The sequence below is a fragment of the Euleptes europaea genome, chromosome 4 (assembly GCF_029931775.1).
Source record: "Euleptes europaea isolate rEulEur1 chromosome 4, rEulEur1.hap1, whole genome shotgun sequence".
In the NCBI taxonomy this organism is placed as follows: domain Eukaryota; kingdom Metazoa; phylum Chordata; class Lepidosauria; order Squamata; family Sphaerodactylidae; genus Euleptes; species Euleptes europaea.
In genome coordinates this window covers 8,216,347-8,241,748 of record NC_079315.1, presented here as the reverse complement: position 1 = coordinate 8,241,748, position 25,402 = coordinate 8,216,347, and positions in this window count along the sequence as shown.

Sequence of the window (25,402 nt, the reverse complement as noted above, 5' to 3'; positions counted from 1 at the left end):
AATACTGACTTTGATGGACCAAGGGTCTGATTCAGTAGAAGGCAGCTTCAAGTGTTCACACCCCTACTCTTCCATGGAAGCTCACTGGCCAGACACACACATGGCCTAACCTACCTTACAGGGTTGTTGTGAGGATAAAATGGAGAAGAGATCTATGTAGGCCTGTTTGGGTCCCCATTGGGGGAAAGGGTGGGGTACAAGTGAAGTAAATAAATAATCAGGTGAACCATAAAATATCGCACAGCCAGACTTCCCGAAGCAGCCAAAAACTTGACTAAGAATTTCACAGCAGCAAAACTTTCCCTTTCCTTTATTAATAAGCTCCTCTGACCAAAGGTCTTGAGCATAAAACCTAGGCGAGAGAACAAAAAGAAACACAGAATAAAATATTACAAAACTCAGGTAGAATTTCCCCATAAAACATCGATGAATTAAAACCCACCTTAACGGCACTTTAGATAAATCGCTACTGCCAAGAATTTGACAACAGACCCGAGTTATTTCCAAATCCGAATCTGCCAACAGAAGAGAGATCGCTGAAGATTCAGCAGGAAGCTGATATCTGAGCAGGACAGGCGTAATCCAGGGATCTCTAAGTACAGTCCATTGATTGCAAAATAACACGAGACGGTTTATAGACTTCTAAATGCACAACAACAAAGACAATCTGCAAATGGAGTTTCAGCAAAGTGCCCCTTCGTTCTGCAGTCGGCCATACATTCAATCTCCCGAGCATGAAAGCACGCCTGGGACTGGGGACTGAAATTTAGAGAGGATGAAACCCCTATTGCAGAGATACAGCATACACCAGGAGGGTCGAACTCATTTGTTACGAGGGCCGGATATGACATAAATGTCAGCCATGCCTCGCCAGCCCAGATCGAGAGTGGGGGTGGTGGCTGTCTTGTCTGGCTCGCGGGCCGGATAAAAGCTCTCAAAGGGCCGGATCCGGCCCGCGGGCCTTATGTTTGACACCCCTGGCACACCCAGCGTGCACAGGATTGTGTACTACCACAGCCCAGCTCAATTACCCTCATTCTGATAATCCTCAGCATATTCCTTACCGTAGGATCATAGAGTTGGAAGGGACCACCAAAGTCATCTAGCCAAACCCCCTGCACAGTGGAGGAAATTCACAACTACCTCCCCCCCACACACACACCCAGAGACCCTTACTTCATGCCCAGAAGATGGCCAAGGTGCCCTCCCTCTCATGATCTGCCTAAGGTCACAGAATCAGCATTGCTGACAGATGGCCAGCTAGCCTGTGCTTAAAAACCTCCAGGGAAGGAGAGCTCACCCCCTCCCGAGGAAGCCTATTCCACTGAGGGACCCCTCTAACCATTAGAAAATTCTTCCTAATGTCTAGACGGAATGAAAGGCCAAGGGACTCAGTTCTGTTATCTACACACTTTTCCAAGTGTCATACTTCAAGAGATGCAAGAAATGCAAAACTTTTTTTACCTACTAATGTAGGTTCTGATCATATCCGTTTTATGGTCTCCACCCATATTTCAATGTTCATTGGTGTGCGGATGCAGCGGTTAGCATGTTCGACCCAGACCTGTAAGACCCAAGTCTCATGGAAGCTTGCTGGGTGACCTTGGGCCAGTCACTCTGCCTCAGCCTAACCCACCTCACAGGGTGGTTGTGAGGATAAACGTGAAGAAAACCGTGTACGCCACCCTGAAGACTTTGGAAGATGGGAGAGCGAAAAATGGAAAAATTACACCCAACGGGGTGCCCGCCGACTCCTTCCCTGGTGCCTGCCAAGTGTTTTTAAAACGTGGGCAGAGCCAGGTGGCCCTTTTGACCAGCAAGGCTTCTGATTGGCCATTGCAGATGTGATCGGCTATGCAGATTTCCAAAAACTGCTTTGACGCCAGCTGCCACTACAGCCCAAGGATCTTCACTGTGTGACTGAAGGTAAGCTGCGGCAGCCGTTTTGTGGCTGGCTCCGCCTCCTGCTGCCACTATTTTGCGGCTGCACCCTCCATGCTGTTCCAAAGGTGCCTGACGGCTCAAAAAGGTTGGGGACCACTGGATTAAACAATCCTCAGAAAGCCCTTTCTCTTTACCATAAAGCAGATGGAGAGGTGGGGCGAGGATCAGTAAGAATGATTTTGCTTAAGGTCACCTAGCAGGATTTATGGCAGAAGCAAAACTTGCGTTGGGGACTTCCTGGCCCACATTCTTGGGCACAATATGGAATCAGTTTCCAGGGAAACACACACAGAATCATAGAGTTGGAAGGGACCACGAGGGTCATCTAGTCCAACCCCCTGCACAATGCAGGAAATTCACAACTACCTCCCACCCACCCCCATTGACTCCTACTCCATGCCCAGAAGATGGCCAAGATGCCCTTCCTCACATGCCCAGGGGTTACCAGTACCTCAGTTCACCACACATTCCCTAACCTGTTCTAGAAGAAGAAGAAGAGTTGGTTTTTATATGCTGACTTTCTCTGCCACTTAAGGGAGAATCAAACTGGCTTACAATCACCTTCCCTTCCCCTCCCCGCAACAGACACCCTGTGAGGTAGGTGGGGCTGAGAGAGCTGTGACTAGCCCAAGGTCACCCAGCTGGCTTCATGTGTAGGAGTGGGGAAACAAATCCAATTCACCAGATTAGCCTCCGCTGCTCATGTGGAGGAGTGGGGAATCAAACCTGGTTCTCCAGATAAGTCTCCACCGCTCCAAACCACCGTTCTTAACTACTACACCACGCTGGCTCTAGTTATGCATCCTAAAAACAGGAGTTTGAGAAGGGCCTTTTCGTCCTGTGGGTGTTGATGGTTTTCAAGGAAGTCAATTCATTAGGCTACCTAATTGGCTTCCAAGACGTCGGGCGTAACGTTAGTCAGGTTTCCCAGCCAAGTCTTCCCCAATTGCAGACAGAATCCACTAATATCATACAGATTAAGTCTCTCATCTGTATTCAAAATGTTTAATTGTGCTCACCATGTAATTTAGACCCCAGAATAACAGCTCGAACAGTCAAGAAAGCCGTATAAATGTCTAATTTCTCAACACACAAATGAATTAGTCTGTTCTGGAGATGTATATCAATTGCTAAGGAGAGAAACAAAAATAGAAGATCAATCTCTGGTGGAAGATAGGCAGTATGTAATGAAATAAATTTGCAGAACAATATAATGCAGGGTCTTTTTAAAGAGACTCGCGCCATTTTAACTAGACTTAATTTAAAAAAAAAAAAATCCAGTCAACCACATTAGAGGAAAAATAACTCTTCACCTACAGGTATATTAGAGAGTCAACTGTCGTCTTCTCCAAGGCAACAAAAAATTTACGCTTATTTTTTCAACGTTAAGTTTCTTTTGCATTTTTTAAGATATAAACTGAACTTAAATGTCAAAAAGCAACAGATCCAGAAGTCACATGAAGCTGCTTTATACTGAATCAGATCTTTGGTTCATCAAAGTCAACAGTGTCTACTCAGACTGGCAGCAGCTCTCCGGGGTCTCAGGCAGGGGTCTTTCACATCACCTCCTACCTAGAGAGCCAGCATGGTGCAAGTGGTTAAGAGCGGACAACTCTAATCTGGAGAACTGGGTTTGATTCTCCACACCTCCACATGAAGCCAGCTGGGTGACCTTGGGCTAGTCACAGCTCTCTCAGCCTCACCTACCTCACAAGGTGTCTGTTGTGGTGAGGGGAAGGGAAGGAGACTGTAGGCTGGTTTGATTCTCCTTAAAAGGTAGAAAGAATCGGCATATAAAAACCAACTTTTCTTCTTCTTCTTAACTGGAGATAGTGGAGATTAAATCTGGGACCTTCTGCATGCCAAGCAGATGTTCTACCACTGAGCCACAGCCCTTCCCCATGAGAAGAGGCCATTTGTCTGTACGAAGGAGAGGAGGCAAAGTTTAAACAGTTCTTCTTCCTGGGCCATTCAGTAGGGAGGTTCCCCATTACAGATTTGGGTTTTTTAATGGAATGCAAAGTTCCTAGATGACCAACAGTACAATCCTAAGCAAGTCTAGAAGAAGAAGAAGAGTTGGTTTTTATATGTCGACTTTCTCTATCACTTAAGGGAGACTCAAACTGGCTTACAATCGCCTTCCCCTCCCCTCCCTACAACAGACACCCTGGGAGGTAGGTGGGGCTGAGAGAGTGTGACTAGCCCAAGGTCACCCAGCTGGCTTCATGTGGAGGAGTGGAGAAACAAACCCAGTTCACCAGATTAGCCTTCGCCGCTCATGTGGAGGAGCGGGGAATCAAACCCGGTTCTCCAGATCAGCGTCTACCGCTCCAAACCACCGCTCTTAACCACTACACCACGCTGGCTCTCAGAAACCTACTCTGGCCTATTCAATGGAGCTGATTCCCGGGAAAGTGCTTTTAGGACTGCAACAATGGTTCTTGCCATAGCACCCTGACCACTCTTATTTAAAATATTTATATCCTGCTTTTCTGTCCAAGGCGAGTAACAAGAAGGTTAATAGATGCCCCTTAAAACAACCAAAAACAGTTACGCAAATACAATAAGAACCAGTTGCAAATGCACAAAGGATGCAACAGAGCAGATAATACGTCAGTCCAACCAAATGCCACTGGAATTTTGGAACAAACAAGGAAGTTTTTGGGCATTCCTTCAGCTTCGGTACACAGTCCATTCAACCATCACTGAAAAGATCTCCCGTGAAAGCAAGCTGTTTATGTGTGCTGGGGATCACTAGCCTAAATTTTTAAACTCGCATGCCAGAAAGGGGGGAAAAAAGGAATGAAGAAGTATGCCTGCTTCTAGAATTTCCAGAAGTATACAGTTTACTGTATGCTGGACCAGCTGTAGTTTTGAACACATGAAGCTGCCTCATACTAAATCAGACCCTCGGTCCATCAAAGTCAGTATTGTCTACTCAGACCAGCAGCGGCTCTCCATGGCTCTCAGGCTGAGGTCTTTCACATCACCTACTTGCCTAGTCCCTTTAACTGGAGGTGGCAGGGATTGAACCTGGGACCTTCCGCATGCCAAGCAGATGCTCTACCACTGAGCCACAGGATTAGATACACTTTGGTCTAATCCGGTTAGATCTCCCTTTCTTGATAAAGGATTAGACACATTTGCAATGAACAAGCCTAACAGCGATCATCAACTGTGGAGGCTACGAGTGGAAGCTCCGTGTCCCTTTGAACACCAGTTGTAGGAGACTGACCACAGGAGAGGGCTGCCCACAGCCCCCGTGCCCTGCTTTGTGGTCATCCTGGAAGCATTTAGCTGGCAACTGAAAACAGAACCCTGCTCTAGACGGGATCTCGGTCTGATCCAGCAGGGCTTTCGCCCTCTTAAGAACTTGCATGTTATCCATCAGTCATCTCAGGGCACTTTCATATATCCCAAATAATGCACTTTCAGTCCACTTCCAATGCACTTTAAGTATCGTTTACAAGTGGATTTTGCCATTGCACCCAGTAAAATCCAGCTGCAATGTGCATTGAAAGTGGATTGAAAGTGCATTATTCGGCATGTGTCAGAAGCTTGGGTGTCCAAGCTCCTTTCCTTGAGTCCATGGAGCAGAAACTGCTCACTTGCCTTCTTTCTCATGCAATGGCTTTGGAGGGGGGAAAAATCAACCTTTGGCATTCCTTCCCTGCGCCAACACCTGACGCACATGACTGACAGACACATGCTGATCGGAAGCTGTGCTCACAGGAGCACTGCCGGGAAACCTGCAAGTCAGTAGTGCCTGACGCTCACACTTGGTGAATTATGTGCGAGTCGCACAGTAGCATCTCTTTATGCAGCACAAGTGTTGTGCATGTTGCAGGGCCACGGATTAAAGTGTTCCTCATTTCCTTTTACCACAAATGTTTGTGGGACATGGGCAGGGCTGGGACCAAGTAGTATCCCACTGTGCCAATTAGAATGGGGTGTCAGCGGCTCTCCAGGGTCTCAGGCGTAGGTCTTTCACATCACCTGCTTGCCTAGTCCCTTTAACTGGAGATGCCGGGGATTGAACGCGGGACCTTCTGCATGCCAAGCAGAAGGTCCCCCTCCCCTTATCCTCAGATAAGAGTGCAGAATGACACTATGACTCTGGTCTGCAATACAAACAGGTTCAGGACGGACAAAAGGAAGGACAGGTAGAGTATCCCTTATCTGGACATCCCATATCTGGACTGATCCGAAAACTGGAACCTTCGAGCTGGCATGCAGGCAAATCCGTCCTGCCTGCTTTCAGTGTTTCCTCTCACCGAAAAATGTAAAATACATTTTACGCTGCATCGCAGGTGGAGACTGAAAGCCTGCAGTTGCTAGTTAGTTCTTGCTCTTGTTCAGGTATGCTGGCGACATAGTTACACCTTTGCTTTCTGATGGTTCAATGCACACAAAATTATTTTTAAAATATTGTTTAAAATTACATTCAGGCTATGTGTATAAAGAGGGTTGCCAGCCTCCAGGTACTGGTAGAGAAACGTGACACCTCTGTGTTCAATGTAAGGAAGTAGATAAAAAATAAACACAGATGGGTAAAAATACAACTGACCGTCTACATTGTGTCTCACAACTTAATTCTTATACTAGCCTAACATAAACTACGTACAATGCACAAAGAATACTCCCAATGTAACATCAGAGAGTCCATAAGTGATCCTTATAGGTATCACAAAAGCCTAAAAATAATCCTCCAGGGTATTACTCCAATATCTTCTTCTTAGTTTAGCAGGAGAGTGTGCATGTCACCAAGAAGATAGGGTTATCTAGATAAGTTGATAAAAAATTCAGTAAGCTCCTTATGCAATTTGCAATCTTATGTATTTCTCTCATACAATTTGTAATCATGTATTTCCATCATAAACATCACAGTAACTAGATTAGGTCAGTTTCATCATACATATTAAAAAATTATTTTAACCGCTCACCTGTACCTGCCTATCATTTATAGACTTTTTTTTTTACAATCCTTGTTGATGACGTTGGACTGTTCATGCAACGGTTGGAATTATAAACTGGATTCTTTAATATGTATCATGAAATTGACCTAATGTAGTCGTGTGCGTGTGTGAAGTGTCGTCAAGTCGCATCCGACTTATGGTGACCCCTTTTTTAGGGTTTTCATGGCAAGAGACTAACAGAGGTGGTTTGCCAGTGCCTTCCTCTGCACAGCAACCCTGGTATTCCTTGGTGGTCTCCCATCCAAATACTAACCAGGGCTGACCCTGCTTAGCTTCTGAGATCTGACGAGATCAGGCTAGCCTGGGCCATCCTGGGATGTATATCATGGAAATCCATGGTTACAAATTGTATGAGAGAAATACATAAGATTGCAAATTGCATAAGGAGTTTTATCAACTTGGAATAACTGTTATCAGTTTTAGCCACTGTAGCTACGTATTTTTGTACTAGTTTTGAAAGTAGCCCGAGTTTATTTTTGTGGTGACCCTCCAGGTACTAGCTGGAGATCTCCTGCTATTACAACTAATCTCCAGCCAATAGAGATCAGGTCCCCAGGAGAAAATGGCCACTTTGGCAATTGGACTCTGTGGCATTGAAGTCCTTCCCCTCCCCAAACCCCACCCTCCTCACGCTCCACCCCCAAAACTTCCCACTGGTAGCAAAGAGGGGCCTGGCAACCCTAAATGTAAACAATTAAAATGACCAGTTACACATGGGGAAAAGGAAAAGATCTGATCTTCTGCATTATGGCCAACTGTTGTTTCCTGAGAATAATATCTGGCACAAACAGGGGCTCCCCTGCACAACCATCCGCACAGTACCATGCGTGGGAAAGCTCTATCCGTAGGCTCGCCAACCTCCAGGTGGTAATCAAAGCATCTCCACACCTCCTATAGTACAACCATAACAAATAAATGGGCTGCTTGCTCAAAATTCCATGCAGCATATACTCCTCACAGTTCATACAATATTTCTTGTTCTTTTTCTTTTCAGGAGAGTACTCAGGAGCACCTGAGATTCTTTGATGTGCTATTAATTCCTACCGTTATAACATAGAGAGAATTTATATTTTGTCTTAAGAACTATCGTTAAGAATTATTGCCACAATATAGACAGAGTTGGTATCTTTGCCCATCTGTGTTGACTTCAGTTAATAGTATCAAATTGAACACCGAGGTGTCTCCTTTTTGGTAACCTCCAGGTGGTGGCTGAAGATCTCCTGCTGCTACAACTGATCTCCAGCTGATAGAGATCCGTTCACCTGAAGAAAATGGCAGCTTTGGCCATTGAGCTCTGTGGCATTGAAGCCCCTCCCCAACCCCCACCCTCCTCAGGCTCCACCCCAAAAACCTCCCGCCGGTGGTGAAGAGAGACCTGGCAACCCTAGCTTTGGGAGCTGCCTAAAGGTAGTTCCGCCCCTGATAACACCCCCCTGGATGCCGGCCCAAGCACTCACGCCAGAAAACCCGCTGCCAGAGAGGCCCTGCGCTGGCGTCCATGTAACTTTGGACTGAGCAAGCGGCGCGGATGCCGGCGCAAGGGTCACACCAGCTCCTATACAGCTCCGCCCCCCCCCTTCAGGATTGCACAGATAAGCTATACGGAGTGGTTCTCAACCCTTTTTGCTCCATTCCCCCCTTTCACCATGGTTCAGAATTTAACTCCCCCCTTCCCAAGACAGTCACAAATGGTATTGAACGTCGCAGATTAAATTAAAAATCAAACTACAGTTTTACAGACTGTACATAATCTACAGGACTCCACACTTTGCTGAATAGTGGTCCTAATCCCCCCCCGGAACCCTAAAATTCCCCCCCAGGGGGGAATTCCCCTCTTTTTGAGAAGCCATGTGCTATAGACATAGACAGTATTTTCACAAAAACTGTTTTTGTGGATAATTCTGGCAAAAATTAATATGCTATAACGTACTTAATGAGAATACACTACTTAAAAGTTCAAGGTTTCCAGTGTTATAAAATTTAGCTTAATATCCAGGCATGCTGACAATCCTACCTATTGTGACTATGAGAAAATTTCTGTTTTCTACCTTTTATTTTCCCTACCGCACAGGTGGAAATATTACAGATAGGTGCACTACACCAGGGTGCAGCCGTTTGGAACTCTTTCTCAAGTATTGGGTATACTTGCCATTTTTCTTACAGAAAACTGATAATATTTATACATCTAAATTCCACAGATATGGCAAACAGCACAATTTATATGCCATCAAAACTATAAATAATAACTTTCATGTTGTTAAATTGGTAAAAGAAGCATAGGTTTGATAGGAAAGCAAGTATTGCATATACTTCTCCCAAAATTTCCACTCCCCCCCCCCCTGGTAGCATCAAACATTTCTGGAAATTTGACATCTCTAGGTCTCAGTCTATACGTTCAAAACACTTCTATCCTTTTATACAAAAACCAGGATTGGCTTCAAATAAGGTTGCCAGGTCCCTCTTCACCACCAGCAGGAGGTTTTTGAGGCGGAGCCTGAGGAGGGTGAGGTTTGGGGAGGGGAAGGACTTCAATGCCATAGAGTCCAATTGCCCAAGCGGCCATTTTCTCCAGGTGAACTGATCTCTCTCAGCTGGAGATCAGGTGTAATCGCGGGAGATCTCCAACTAGTACCTGGTGGTTGGCAACCCTAGCTTCAAAACAGAAGATCAGAATGCTTGAGAGACACAGATATCTTTGCAAAGACGGGAAAACTAGGGGAAGTCTTCAACGTCCTGGTTAGCATCAGAGTCTGAATCTTGTCAGCCTGCTACTTCTAATCGAGGCCTACAGTTTGTAAGTTGCTCAGGACAGGCTAGGGCACCTGGACTAAATGCAATACATTCTACCAGTGGTAACCAACTTTTTAGGCAAATCTGCCAAGTATGACCTCTAGTACACACACCCCGTTCTCTGGCTATCATAATAATGTAAGAAAAACTATGCCTTGCGGAAGCCCACAAACAAGACGACTGCAGCAGCACCATCCTGCCTGTGTTCCACAGCACCTAATATAATTACATAATATAATTTTAATAAGAACATAGGAAAAGCCATGCTGGATCAGACCAAGGCCCAACAAGTCCACCAGTCTGTTCACACAACGGCCAACCAGGTGCCTCTAGGAAGCTCACAAACAAGACGACGGCAGCACCATCCTGCCTGTGTTCCACAGCACCTAATATAATAGGAATGCTCCTCTGATCCTGGAGAGAATAGGTGTGCATCATGACTAATACCCATTTTTACTTGTAGCCATGGATATCCCTCTCCTCCATGGACATGTCCACTCCCCTCTTAAAGCCTTCCAAGTTGGCAGCCATCACTACATCCTGGGGCAGGGAGTGCCACCATTTAACTATGCCTTGTGTGAAGAAATACTTCCTTTTATCTGTCTTGAATCTCTCACCCTCCAGCTCCAGCACATGACCCTGCATTCTAATATTATGAGAGAGGGAGAAAAGGTTCTCCCGGTCCACTCTCTCCATGTGTGTGTGTAAAGTGCCGTCAAGTCGCATCCGCCTTATGGCGACCCCTTATGGGGTTTTCAAGGCAAGAGACTAACAGAGGTAGTTTGCCAGTGCCTTCCTTTGTATAGTAACCCTGGACTTCCTTGGTGGTCTCCCATCCAAATACTAACCAGGGCTGACCCTGCTTAGCTTCTGAGATCTGACGAGATCAGGCTAGCCTGGGCCATACCATGCCTAATTTTATAGACCTCTATTGTGTCTCCCCTTAAACGCCTTCTTTCCAAGCTAAACAGCCCTAAGCGTTTCAACTGCTCTTCATAGGGCAGTTGCTCTAGCCCCCTGGTCCTTTTCCTTCTCAGCTTCTGGTCCGTGGATGGCTTCAGTGAAAAGTGAGGCCGAACGGCAGGCCTGATTGTCTAGTGAGCAACCTTCTGAAGCCTGAGGGTACCTCTGGAATGCCGTTACAAAAAATACAGAGACACATGCTACAACTACAGGAAGTTAAACAAACAATGGTACCACTTATGACCAAATGCAACACTAAGGTAAACGCTTATCAAACAATGCTAATATTACAAAAACTATTCATATGGTTGCGTGTACAAAAACTATAATAAAAGTAAAGCCAAATCCAAGAATCGTCTCCATGGTGTACTGTGATTTAACATTAACCTCGTTTGTAGCATAGTTCCACAATCTTAACATAAACTAAATGAGCCAGCATGGTGGTTAAGAGCAGTGGTTTGGAGCGGTGGACTCTGATCTGGAGATCAGGTTTGATTCCCTCACTCCTCCACATGAGAAGAGGAGGCTAATCTGGTGAACTGGATTGGTTCCCCCACTCCTCCACATGAAGCCAGCTGGGTGACCTTGGGCAAGTCACAGCTCTGTTAGAGCTCTCTCAGTCCCACCTACCTCCCAGGGTGTCTGTTGGGGGGGAGGCGAAGGGAAGGTGATTGTACGCCGGTTTGAGTCTCCCTTAAGTGGTAGAGAAAGTCGGCATGTAAAAACCAACTCTTCTTCTTCACATCACTGAGCTATCAACACCAAAAGGTCTCCTACATCTGTGACATCAAAGTCCATCCAAAAGTGGAGTCCGAAGACACTTCTTAAAGGTAAGTCCAGGTGACTAAACAGTTTAGCACGACATGGATCCGAGGCCTGCACAGGAGTGAACTGAAGCGATCACAAAAATGTGTAATTCAACATGGGGGGGTGGGGAATGAGATGTAGTTCTGGTAACCATCCATTTCACTGGAGTTTCTTCTGCCACTTTGAAATTGACATGAAAATCACAAAAACTTGCTCCTACGTCAAAATCAACAAACCTGTTCAGAAGAAAGTCGATGGGTGAACACAACCAGAAGTGGCAGCCTTTCTTTGATAGATATGGGTGACCTAACAACGTACACAAGTAAGGTTATAGATATTTTAGATGCAAAGTCAGTCAGTAGATATGACTAACACCTTAAACGTCCACGTGGATCAGTGTCAACATTAGTAAGGTTGGAGTTGTTACAACTATAATGAAAATATAGGTTCAGCAATTAATCAAGGCTTATACTCAAAATATCTTATTAATCAAGCCTTATTTAGTCAGATAGCATTCCAATTATTAACAGTTTTTGGAGCATTGATCAAAACAGTTAACTTTAAAACTTTCACAGAAAGGGATATCAGGGGGTTATGCTTATGGTCATGGCTTGGATTGACTTGGGCAGGGGCAAAATTATGACTTGTAAGAGTCCCCCTGTCTGACTTTTTCCTTCCTTTTTTCTTTTCTACCTCTTATTTCTTTTTAAAAAACCAATTTAAAAAAAAATTGAAATGAAAATCATCAAGTCCGTGTTATTTTCAGAGGTGCTGTCTCGCACCTTCCTTTGGCCAGGCAAATGAGCTCGTCTCCTCTGGCACGCCAACCCAGCATGGTGGGCGCAGCCACAAAATGGCTGCCCCGCGACGGCTGCCTCAGGAGGCGGAGCCAGCCAACCGGGAGCTGCCAGAGTGTACCCTCACACACGCAGCGAAGACCCTTGACCTGCCATGGCAGCAGCTGCCGAACCAATGTTTTTCAAAACCTGAACTGCCAATCAAATCTCCAATGGCCTACTGGGCAAAAGCCCCACCTGACCCCACCCGCTTCTTGCGGTGTAGCTTTCCCATTTATTTCAAAGAGTCGGTCCACAAATATATATACTTTTGCATAGGTGGATCAATTTCACAAATTCCAAAGATTTCGGATACTCATGCATAGAAGGGATCAGTGTGTGCATGCATCCAGCCACAAATACACTGGACCAGGGGCAACAGCATAATTTTAATAATAAATTGGGTAGGGGCTGTGGCTCAGTGGTAGAGCATCTGCTTGGCATGCAGAAGGTTGCAGGTTCAATCCCCAGAATCTCCAGTTAAAGGGACTAGGCAAGTCGGTGATGGGAAAGACCTCTGCCTGAGACCCTGGAGAGCCTTGGAGAGGGGCCATGGCTCAGTGGCAGAGCATCAGCTTGGCATGCAGAAGGTCGCAGGTTCAATCCCTGGCATCTCTAGTTAAAGGGACTAGGCAAGGAGGTGATGTGAAAGACCCCTTCCTGAGAGCCGCTGCCGGTCTGAGTAGACAACACTGACTTTGATGGACCGAGGGTCTGATTCGGTAGAAGGCAGATTCTTGTGTTCTTGTACTTTCCTCAAAATCCCAATACTAGAACTGGCTCCACCCACTTTCTAAAAAAAAAAAAACCCTTTGTGAGTGCCAGGAAAGGTGTCAGCCAAAGGCACCACGTGGGAGACCCCTGGCCAACTGTAACTAAGCCTGCTCCATTCCAAACATCATTGCTGCAGGTGCATAAGGACATAAGAACATAAGAACGGCCCTGCTGGATCAGACCCAGGCCCATCAAGTCCAGCAGTCTGTTCACACAGTGGCCAACCAGGGGCCTCCAGGAAGCCCACAAACAAGACAACTGCAGCAGCACCATCCTGCCTGTGTTCCTCAGCACCTAAGGTAATAGGCATGCTCCTCTGATAGAGAATAGGTATGCATTGTGACCACTATTCATTTTGACTAGTAGCAATGGATACCCCTCTCCTCCATGAACATGTCCACTCCCTTCATAAAGCCTTCCAAGTTGGCAGCCATGACCCCATCCTGGGGCAGGGAGTTCCACAATTTAACTATGCTGGTTGGGTGTCTATGGAATATATGTACACTTCAGTCCAGAACATTCAATGCTTCCCCCTACGTCCATACATATATGTAGAAATTGGAGGGCTCAGGGTAAGGTTTCCTGTTAAGGTTTCTTTCGTGCCTCCCTCGGCATGGAGAAGGGTGCTGTGTTAGAAGGAGTGGAAGGAAAAGGTTCATGGGCAGGCAACATCCACCCATGTTTCGTGGCTATTCAGGTCATGATTGTGGAAACCAATAACATCAACAAGAACCGCAAAAAAACTAGCATGGCTTCCAGAAAATGGTGGGATGCATGAAGCAAAAACACAAATAATGAAACACAAGGCCCCACAAGAATATTTCCATTCAAGATGCATCAGTCCATACAGGTGGGAGTGTTACTATGAAGATAAAGATTCTCTGCTCTCTGCTTCAAGAGAGTTGGAGAGCCAATAATCTACTAGACTAGGCCATGGGGAAAGATGAATTTCTGAAGACAATAATTTTGTTTCCTCCCACACATACACACGCTTTTTCTTTTTCTGGGTCAGGTTGGGTGTCAAGAGCACCAAATTCTCTCTCAGAGCGCACCCCCTTGCTACCACAACAAACCACCGAACTTGGCTAAGAACGGAGAACCAGACAATCGCCGACCGCCTCAGCTCCACGCCAGCTCCTCCTCCTCCTTCTGTTCTTGCAAACCCAAAATACTCCCTTGAACGACCGGCAATCTCAAATCCCCGAAGAGGGAAAACAAATTCTACTACAGCGTCTTGTGTGCACGGTACCACCTCTACCAAGCCACGCACGAACCTGGGGGCTGAAAGAAGACCAGGCGGGCCGATAAGCAGGCCGGAGCAGGGAGCACCCCGGTGCCGTCTCACCGGCCATCTTGCCCTACAACTGAGCTCTCGTCCCACTGACACTCCCCAAAGGCAAATGGCACGCGCAGTGACGGAAGCTGCAATGTCTGTGTATCCTAATCCGCCACAGGACGACACTCGACAGAACAGTGTCCCGATGACATCACAGCCTGTGGAGCGCACGAGCGCCAGGAAAACACGGGCCTATCGAGAAGCAAAGGGCACAGTGCGGGCCTCACCTTCCCAGAAGGCCCTGGAAGGGCTGCCAAGGGCACGTTCCCTACCGCTTGCCACCTGGCGCTGGGATCTCTCCGAGGAGACCAGAAGCATCAGAACGGAGCCCAGATGGGGAAAGGCCAACTTCTCTCGCAGATCAATCTCTCTCGGCAAAAGCATCCCCAAAGCGGTGCGAAACCAGGCACGAATTCGGACGGTCCGTTCAGACGACCCATCAGTCCCTACCCTCCGAAACCCCGCACGTCTTCGTCAAGTACCGAGCGCTTCTTTGAAAAACAGGCATCTTTCTGATTTTTATTTTGGGGGGCACCGACAGACCGGCGCGTTAAAAATAATAAGGCAGCAATGTGAGTCTCTGCTCTGCCTCCAGAGCCCGTCCTCCTTTTACGGCAGGATCCAGCACAATAGAGTTCCTCGGGAGTACGCTCGAGCTAAATAAAGGCACCGCGTCGGTAACAAAACAACAAAAACATCGGCCGCCGAAGCCACAAGAGACGGATTGCATCACCTCGGCAGGAACGATGCCCACAGATACTGAAAGGGGAAGATGGTTAATTTACCTGGAGCCAAAAAATAAAAATTGAAGTGTGTTGGGGGGGGGGTCTGGAAAACATAGCATCCGTCTCCGGTTCAGACCCCACCGGCCGGCCCCGAGCATCTCTTGGCCGGATTCTCTATGCGCAGAGGAATCGGTGTGAAAGGGCACGGTGGGCCAGGGCGCACCTGATAGAGCACTTTGGTTTCGCTTAACTAAAATGCAATTATGCCCCCTTTATGCGGTCAGACCTCTGGAAAGGGAGCTCCCCAGGCCTTGGGGGGGGGGCTCCTCTATTGCAAGAAAGTCCACACACAGGTAGGAGGCATGGCAACAGCCCCCCCTCCTCGCAGAGCTCTGGAGGCGAGGGACGTGGCTACCCTGATAGCCAGAGGCTCGGCTCTTCCTCCCCCCCAACATCGGTTTTGGGTCCAGAAATGGGTTTTTCGTCCCCAAAGAGGGGAACGGCTTGCGACAAAAAAAAAGCCCCTTTCCTCTCCCTGCTCGCTCACTCTTCTCCACGGCGAGGCAGGCTGCTGCCCCCCCCCCCTCCGCCAGCGCCGGCCAGGCAGATCCAAACATCTGGGCCAGCGCATCTCGATGGCGGCGGGAGCAGAGGGAGACGACGGAGGAGGAGGAGAAGCGGGGCCCGGTTGCTATTGGCGACACTGAACTCCAGCCTGCTAATGAGAACAAAACGCCAGGTAGGGCCCGAAGGGGGGGGGCAGAGGAGATGCCTCCGGAAAGGCAAGGGGGGGGGAGAGGAGATGCCTCTATAGAAGCAGGGGGGGCAGAGGAGATGCCTCCGGAAAGGCAAGGGGGGGCGAGGAGATGCCTCTATAAAGGCAACAGGGGGGGCAGAGAGGATGCCTCTATAAAGGCAAGAGGGGCAGAGAAGATGGCTCTATCAAGGCAAGAGGGCAAAAGAAATGCCTCTATAAAGGCAGGGGGGCAGAGGAGTTGGCTCTGGAAAGGTGCTGGGGGGGGCAGAGGAGATGCCTCTATAAAGGCAAGGGGGGCAGAGCAGATTTCTCTATCAAGGCAAGGGGGCCAAAAGAAATGCCTCTATAAAGGCAAGGGGGGGGCAGAGGGGATGGCTCTGGAAAGGTCCTGGGGGGGGGGGGGCAGAGGAGATGCCTCCATAAAGGCAAGGGGGGGCAGAGGGGATGGCTCCGGAAAGGCAAGCCTGGAGGGGAGGGGCGCCGGCCAAGCAACCCTCCCTGGACCAGAAAGGCAGAGGGCCGCCCCCTCCCCGAAAAAAAGGAGGGAGGGAGAGGAGCCTCTCTCGGCGACGCCCCCCCCCCCAACGGGAGAGGAAGGACCGGGACCCCCCACCCCCCACCCCGCCAATGCACGCCGAGGCTGGCCCACCTGGCCCTTGCAATAGAGGAGCCCCCCCCCCGTTACCTGCCGCAGCGGGAGCCCCCCGGCACATGCCCGTCGCCGGGGAGGGAAGGCAGGCAGGCAGGAGGGGCCGGAGAGCGGCGAGGCTGCCGGAGGACGCGCGCCCAAGCCGGCCGGGGCGACGGCGGGGAAGGAGGAGCAGGAGCAGGAGGAGGAGGGCGAGGGCTGCGCTTACCTCCTCCGCGGCGCGCCGAGCCCCGCTGGCTGCCCAGCGCCGGCGGCCCCTGCCCGGCCTCGCCTCGCCCGCCGCGCCGCGCCGCGCCGCCCGTCCCCTCCCGGCCGCTGCGGGCGGCTCACAGCCCCCGTCCGCCGGAGCCGCGCCGCGGCCGCCCGCCGGGTCCGGGGCGTCCGCCGCCCGCCGCCATCGCCCCCTGCCCGCCGCTCCTGCCGCTCGCGCCCCCGGACGGGGGAGGCCGCGCCGGGTCGCCCTTCGCCTCTGCCCGGCCCCAAGCCCCCCGAGCGGCCAGCGGCACGGAGCGACGGAGGGAGGGAGGGAGGCAGGCGGAGGCGGGGGACGGCGGCGCCGGCGGAGCCCGGATCTGGCGCGGGGGGCGCGGGCTCCACCTACCGCTCGGCGCCGGCGCGCGCGGGGAGGCGAGCCGGCGAGGGGAGGGGGCTTCCCGGCCGGCCGGCCGACCTCCCTCCCTCCCTCCTTCCCTCCTTCCTTCCCTCCCTCCCCCTCGGCGGGGGCCTGGGGGGGATGGCGGCGCGGCGCACCTGGGCGCTCCCCCGCGCGCCCCCGGCCGCATCCCGGGACGCGGGGCGTGCGGAAGCGAGCTGTGCAGCGCGGAAGCAGAAACGTCGTCCGTCTTCCAGGTGCTACTGGACTGTGCCTCTTTTTGGCTGCTATTCACAGACCAACACGGCTACCCATCGTGATGGATTCTGCAGAAGGGTGCTGTGGCTCCCAAAAGCTCGCGCCCTGCCAGAAACGTTGTCAGTCTCCGAGCTGCTACTGGACTCTGGCTCTTTTTGGCTGCTAGTGACAGACCAACACGGCTACCCATCGTGATGGATTCTGCAGAAGGGAGCTGTGGCTCCCAAAAGCTCGCGCCCTGCCAGAAACGTCGTCCGTCTTCCAGGTGCTACTGGACTGTGGCTCTTTTTGGCTGCTATTCACAGACCAACACGGCTACCCATCGTGATGGATTCTGCAGAAGGGAGCTGTGGCTCCCGAAAGCTCGCGCCCTGCCAGAAACGTTGTCAGTCTCCGAGGTGCTACTGGACTCTGGCTCTTTTTGGCTGCTAGTGACAGACCAACACGGCTACCCATCGTGATGGATTCTGCAGAAGGGAGCTGTGGCTCCCAAAAGCTCGCGCCCTGGCAGAAACGTTGTCAGTCTCCGAGGTGCTACTGGACTCTCTTTTTGGCTGCTAGTGACAGACCAACACGGCTACCCATCGTGATGGATTCTGCAGAAGGGAGCTGTGGCTCCCAAAAGCTCGCGCCCTGGCAGAAACGTTGTCAGTCTCCGAGGTGCTACTGGACTCTCTTTTTGGCTGCTAGTGACAGACCAACACGGCTACCCATCGTGATGGATTCTGCAGAAGGGAGCTGTGGCTCCCAACAGCTCTCGCCCTGGCAGAAACGTTGTCAGTCTCCAAGGTGCTACTGGACTCTCTTTTTGGCTGCTAGTGACAGACCAACACGGCTACCCATCGTGATGGATTCTGCAGAAGGGAGCTGTGGCTCCCAAAAGCTCGCGCCCTGGCAGAAACGTTGTCAGTCTCCGAGGTGCTACTGGACTCTCTTTTTGGCTGCTAGTGACAGACCAACACGGCTACCCATCGTGATGGATTCTGCAGAAGGGAGCTGTGGCTCCCAAAAGCTCGCGCCCTGCCAGAAACGTCGTCCGTCTTCCAGGTGCTACTGGACTGTGGCTCTTTTTGGCTGCTATTCACAGACCAACACGGCTACCCATCGTGATGGATTCTGCAGAAGGGAGCTGTGGCTCATGAAAGCTCACACCCTGGCAGAAACGTTGTCAGTCTTCAAGGTGCTACTGGACTCTGGCTCTTTTTGGCTGCTAGTGACAGACCAACACAGCTACCCATCGTGATTTATTCTGCAGTCGGGAGCTGTGGCTCCCGAAAGCTCGCGCCTTGCCAGAAATGTTGTGAATCTTCAAGGTGCTACTGGACCCTGGATCTTTTCTGCCCATCATGATTTATTCTGCAGAAGGGAGCTGTGGCTCACAAAAGCTCGCACCCTGCCAGAAATGTTGTGAGTCGTCAAGGTGCTACTGGACCCTGGCTCTTGTCTACCCATTGTGATGTATTCTGCAGAAGCAAGCTGTGGCTCACAAAAGCTCACACCCTGCCAGAAGTGTTGTGAGTCATCAAGGTGCTACTGGACTTTTGCTCTTTTCTTCCCATTATGATTTATTCTGCAGAAGCGAGCTGTGGCTCACGGAAGCTTACACCCTGTCAGAAATGCTATCCGTCTTCAAGGTGCTGCTGGACTCTGGCTCTTTTCTACCTGTCGTGATTTATTCTGCAGAAGTAAGCTGTGGCTCACGGAAGCTCACGCCCTGCCAGAAATGTTGTCAGTCTTCAGGGTGCTACTGGACACTGGCTCTTGTCTACCCATTGTGATGTATTCTGCAGAAGCAAGCTGTGGCTCACAAAAGCTCACACCCTGCCAGAAGTGTTGTGAGTCGTCAAGGTGCTACTGGACTTTTGCTCTTTTCTTCCCATTGTGATTTATTCTGCAGAAGCGAGCTGTGGCTCACGGAAGCTTACACCCTGTCAGAAATGCTATCCGTCTTCAAGGTGCTGCTGGACTCTGGCTCTTTTCTACCTGTCGTGATTTATTCTGCAGAAGTAAGCTGTGGCTCACGGAAGCTCACGCCCTGCCAGAAATGTTGTCAGTCTTCAGGGTGCTACTGGACACTGGCTCTTGTCTACCCATTGTGATGTATTCTGCAGAAGCAAGCTGTGGCTCACAAAAGCTCACACCCTGCCAGAAGTGTTGTGAGTCGTCAAGGTGCTACTGGACTTTTGCTCTTTTCTTCCCATTGTGATTTATTCTGCAGAAGCGAGCTGTGGCTCACGGAAGCTTACACCCTGGCAGAAATGCTATCCGTCTTCAAGGTGCTGCTGGACTCTGGCTCTTTTCTACCTGTCGTGATTTATTTTGCAGAAGCGAGCTGTGGCTCACAGAAGCTCACGCCCTGCCAGAAATGTTGTGAGTCTTCAAGGTGCTGCTGGACTCTGGCTCTTTTCTACCTGTCATGATTTATTCTGCAGAAGTAAGCTGTGGCTCACGGAAGCTCACACCCTGCCAGAAACATTGTGCGCCTTCACGGCACTACTCGACTCTGGCTCTTGTCTACCCATCATGATTTACTCTGAGAAAGTGAGCTGTGGCTAACGGAAACTCATACCCTGCCAGATATGTTGTGAGTCTTCAGGGTGCTCCTCGATTCTGGCTCTTTTCGACTGCTAGTGACAGACCAACATGGCTACCCATCGTGATGTATTCTGCAGAAGTGAGCTGTGGCTCCCAAAAGCTCACGCCCTTCCAGGAACGTTGTGAGTCTTCCAGGTGCTACTGGACTTCTACTCTTTTCTAGTGCCAGAAATGTTGTCAGTCTTGAATGTGCTACTGGACTCTGGCTCTTTTCTGCTGCTAGTGACAGACTAACACGGCTACCCATCATGATTTGTTCTGCAGAAGCGAGCTGTGGCTTCCAAAAGCTCACACCCTGCCAGAAATGTTGTGAGTCTTCGAAGTGCTACAGGACTCTGGCTCTTTTTGACTGCCGTAGGCAGACTAGCACGGCTATCCATTGTGATCTTATCTCCAGGACATAGGCCCAGAGCACATGCTGGCAACCGGGCAGCTCCAATGCAGAAGATTTGAAGTTTGGGACCTGTGCAAATATTCTTTTGAACTGCACCGTTTCCCCCCTCCCTCCCTCCTGGAACTAAACATTTTTGCATCTGGTTGCTTGTCATTGTTGTTTTTTAAGGGCATTCTTATGGACTCTTTATTCTCTGGGTGCATTCCAGTTTGCTCCTTTGGAAGGGATGAAATGCCTCTTCGGAAGGGATGAATTGCGTGGTGTGGTGGTTAAGAGCAGTGGTTTGGAGCGGTGGACTCTAATCTGGAGAACCGGGTTTGATTTCCCACTCCTCCACTTGAAGCCAGCTGGGTGACCTTGGGCTAGTCACAGCTCTCAGAGAGCTCTCAGCCCCCACCTACCTCACAGGGTGGCTGTTTGGAAGGGAAGGGAAGGTGATTGTAAGCCAGTTTGATTCTTCCTTAAGTGGTAGAGAAAGTCGGCATATAAAAACCAACCCTTCTTCTTCTTCTTCCCCCTAGTAGAGCTTCTCCCTTTCCACCACACTCTGCTGGGGACTTCTGGAGCTGTCAGGGCAGTGATGAGAAATGACCTTTCTGTAGTGCTTTGTGCCCTGGGTGTCATCTGGAACTCCAGCTTGCAGTAAGAAGAAGAAGAGTTGGTTTTTATATGCCGACTTTCTCTACCACTTAAGGGAGACTCAAAGCAGCTTACAATCACCTTCCCCTCCCCATAACAGACACCCAGTGAGGTCGGTGGGGCTGAGAGAGTGTGACTAGCCCAAGGTCACCCAGCTGGCTTCGTGTGGAGGAGTGGGGAAACAAATCCAGTTCACCAGATTAGCCTCCACCGCTCATGTGGAGGAGCGGGGAATTTAACCCAATTCTCCAGATCAGAGTCCACCACTCCAAACCACCGCTCAAACCACGCTGGTGCATATTTCTCCTGCTCACCATCTGGCTTTTCTTTCTCTGCAGCCTTCTTTGCTTCATCTATCTCCTCTTTTAATTTTTTTTTAAGGTAATTAGGACCCAGCTGGTTGGGGAGTGACTCAGCTGCTTTCCCCAGTCCAAGGCCCAGTGGTCCAGTGGGAAGAGTCTGGACGCAGCAGCTGCAGAGAGCCATGCGCTTCTCACCACGTCCCTCCAAACACACAACAGAACCATCTCTCCAGCTGTGGCCTGTCTCGTTCTCCACCCTCTCACTTGTGCCTCTCCCACACATCTGGCTGCACTCTTCTCCCAGCTGAAGCATCCTCGCTCCTTCTGGCTGGGCCTTCATAGCTGTGCTCTCTCCCAGTGAGGAGGAGGAGAAGAAGAAGAAGAGTTGGTTTTTATATGCCAACTTTCTCTGCCACTTAAGGGGGAATCAAACCAGCTTACAATCACCTTTCCCTCCCCACCACAGAAACCCTGTGAGGTAGGAGGGGCTGAGTGAGCTCTAAGGGAGTTGTGACTTGCCCAAGGTCACCCAGTTGACTTCAGGCGCAGCATGCCACGTAACTCCTAAAATGTAAACCAATATGGGCCACTCAATAAATGATTGTACAATACAATAATACAATAAAATGCAATTTCTTGGTTTATGCGATTTATAAAAATAGTAGTTTAAACATTCAGGTAAAATTAATTCTGATTTTGTCAAAGCTTAAGGTAAATAGAGCTTCAACAAGATCAACTGTACTTTGGCTAAAGCTTAAGCAATCAATTAGTCAGTAGCATCTCATCCAAACAACTTCAAATACATTTGTAACATATATATAAATGAATTCTGAAATTCTAAATATTTAAGATGTTAATCAATTAGTCTTTTGAATAAGTTACGGTAGTTCTTAAAGTTTCAAACCACTGCTCTTGACCACTATACCACGCTGGCTCTCAATGAAGCCACCACGGCGCATGGTCAGTTGTATGCATAAAACCCGCTGTGCGTTTCAAGGAAAGAGGAGCCCAGAGCATTTCCAGAGCTCTTTGCTCGGCACCACCTTTCTTTGCTTCTTGCACATAAATGTCCAAATTGCCCATACTGAGAGACTTGTTCCCATTGGTCTCTGACCACACGCATGGCACGGTCATGCTTGCACATTCCCAGATGTGTTTCAGGGCATTGCATTAATATATTTTTGCCTTAAAATAACATAAAAGGCATTCAAACCCAGGATGGGACTTGGATGGCTGGGTTGCATAATCAGTTAGCAAGTGGGGGAAATGCTGGTGGGGGGTACTTATCCCTGGAGATACAGCTGGCCCCCTGACTCTTGATCTTTAGAGGAAAGCAGAGTCAGCCCTAGTTAGTACTTGGATGGGAGATCACCTAGGAAGTCCAAGTGGCAAACCACCGTTGTCAGATCTTGGAAGCTAAGCAGGGTCGGCCCTGGTTCGTGTTTGGATGGGAGACCATCAAGGATGTTCAGGGTATCTGTGCAGAGGTAGCCAATGGCAAGCCACCTCTGTCAATCTCTTGCTTTGAAAACCCTGCGGGGTTGCCACGAGTTGGCTGCGACTTGACGTCACTTTCCACCGCCGCCAAGATGCCACAGGGAATCGCAAAGCCCGGTGTTGCAACGCTGGCAGCTGAGCGGATGGGGGCCCGACGCTGGGAGCGATAGGAAATATCTCCCTCCTAGAAAGATGGAGGAACTTGGAGAACTGGTTGGAAAGGTGAATGGAATGAAAGGGTGGGTCCGGAACAGGACATAAGTGGCATTCTGAAAGCTCAAAAAACCAATAAGAACAGTGGAATGAGGCCAGCGTGGTGTAGTGGTTAAGAGCGGTGGTTAAGAGCGGTGGACTCTGATCTGAAGAACCGGGTTTGATTCCCCACTCCTCCACTTGAGCGGCGGAGGCTAATCTGGTGAACTGGATTTGTTTCCCCGCTCCTCCACATGAAGCCAGCTGGGTGACCTTGGGCTAGTCCCAGTTCTATTAAGAGCTCTCTCAGCCCCACTGACCTCACAGGGTGTCTGTTGTGGGGAGGGGAAGGGAAGGTGACTGTCAGCTAGTTTGATTCTTCTTTAAGTGGTAGAGAAAGTCGGCATATAAGAACCATCTCTTCTTCTTTGTTGTCTTCTGCCTTTCGCCTTGAGGAGGCATGGGAAGTGTTTGGCGGAGCAGGGAGAGAGACCTTTGGTTCTCTTGCTCATTCCATTATATTGGCAAGTTTGTCATCCTATGAGGCTGCTTACAGGTCAGTTTCACAGCGAGCGTTGGTCAGTTTCAGATCTCGGCCTTGGTTTTTTGTGGTTTTTTGTGTCTGTTGTGGAGAGGGGAACGGAAGGTGATTGTAAACCAGTTTGAGTCTTCCTTAAGTGGTAGAGAAAGTCAGCATATAAGAACCAACTCTTCTTCTTCTTCTTCTTTTCTTCTTCTTTAGTCTTCTTCTTCTTCTTCATTCTTCTTCTTCTTCCCCGTCAGAAAACCTAGAAGTGAAACCACAATCCAAAACTCCAGCTGGGATGCATTGTGGACTCCGCCAGTTGTTCCTGGAACATATCCCAGGAAAAAAAACAACGGGCGTGGGTGCATCCTCCAGCAAACAGAGCGGGATGCATTTCATTACGTATGTGCATTCTGCTCTTAATGAATAGCATACATTAAGAATTCTATTCTCCGGGGACAGGCAGAGATGATGCTTCCGCAGATGTGGGCCACAGACTAACTAGGCACAAGAGATTGCTGATGTACGGGGGCCTGGACTGTGCTGGATTTTTCCATGTAGGGACTAATGAACTTACAGGTTAGCATGATAAGAACATCAGAACAGCCCTGCTGGATCAGACCAAGGCCCATCAAGTCCAGCAGACTGTTCACACAGTGGCCAACCAGGTGCCTCTAGGAAGCCCCCAAAAAAGACAACTGCAGCAGCACCATCCTGCCTGTGTTCCACAGCACCTAGTATAATAGGCCTGCTCCTCTGATCCTGGAGAGAATAGGTATGTAACATGACTAGTATCCATTTTGACTAGTCGCCATCAATACCCCTCTTCTCCATGAACATGTCCACTCCCCTCTTCAAACCTTCCAAGTTGGCAGCCATCACCACATCCTTGGGCAGGGAGTTCCACAGTTTAACTATGCGTTCTGACTGTAGGCCATCATGCCTACTTAGTTCTGAAACACGGAACTTCCTGAAAATCATTTCGTGACATAATGCTATAAGCTGCATTAATCCGCCGTGCTTTGGGAAACAATCCTATAAAATGTGTCTGCGTCTTACCAAACACCTGCTTCTTGCTCTTGGTGGGACCGCTCAATCGTGGAATGTACACAAACATATCAGTGTTCATCCCAAACCTAGTGATGAGGAATGTGTAATCAGAATGGGGCGGTGGCAGAAAAGGGAGGTAAGTCATGAGAGACATTCTTTATGGTTAGATAAAGAGAAGGGCAAATGTTGGCTGAGGGAGGAGGAGGAGGAGAAGAAGGGGAAGAAGAAGAAGAGATGGTTCTTATATGCCGACTTTCTCTACCTCTTAAGAGAGACTCAAACCGGCTTACAATCCCTTACCCTCCCCACAACAGACACCCTGTGAGGTAGGTGGGGCTGAGAGAGCTCTAACAGAGCAGTGACTCGCCCAAGGTCACCTAGCTGGCTTTGTGTGGAGGAATGGGGAAACAAATACAGTTCACCAGATTAGCCTCCGCCGCACATGCGGAGGAGTGGGGAATCCAACCCGGTTCTCCAGATCAGAGTCCACTGCTCCAAACCACCACTCTTAACCACTACACCTCGCTGGCTTAACCACTATACCATGCTGATATGAAGCTTCCTTTTGATTAAGTTTTGCAATATTACTTCTTCCACTTCAATCTGCCTAAATAAAAACGGGGGGGGGGGGAGGGAATCTAAAGAAACCTACCTCCCATATCCTGGTTTTTATTTTCTTTATTCTATCTTTGAAAACATTTGCTCATCTATGCCGGCATCCTCCTGTGATTGTTAGCATTGTGACTCTCTAAAAACCGATGCTGTTTGTTTTTTTCACAGACAGTGTGCTGAATAAACTG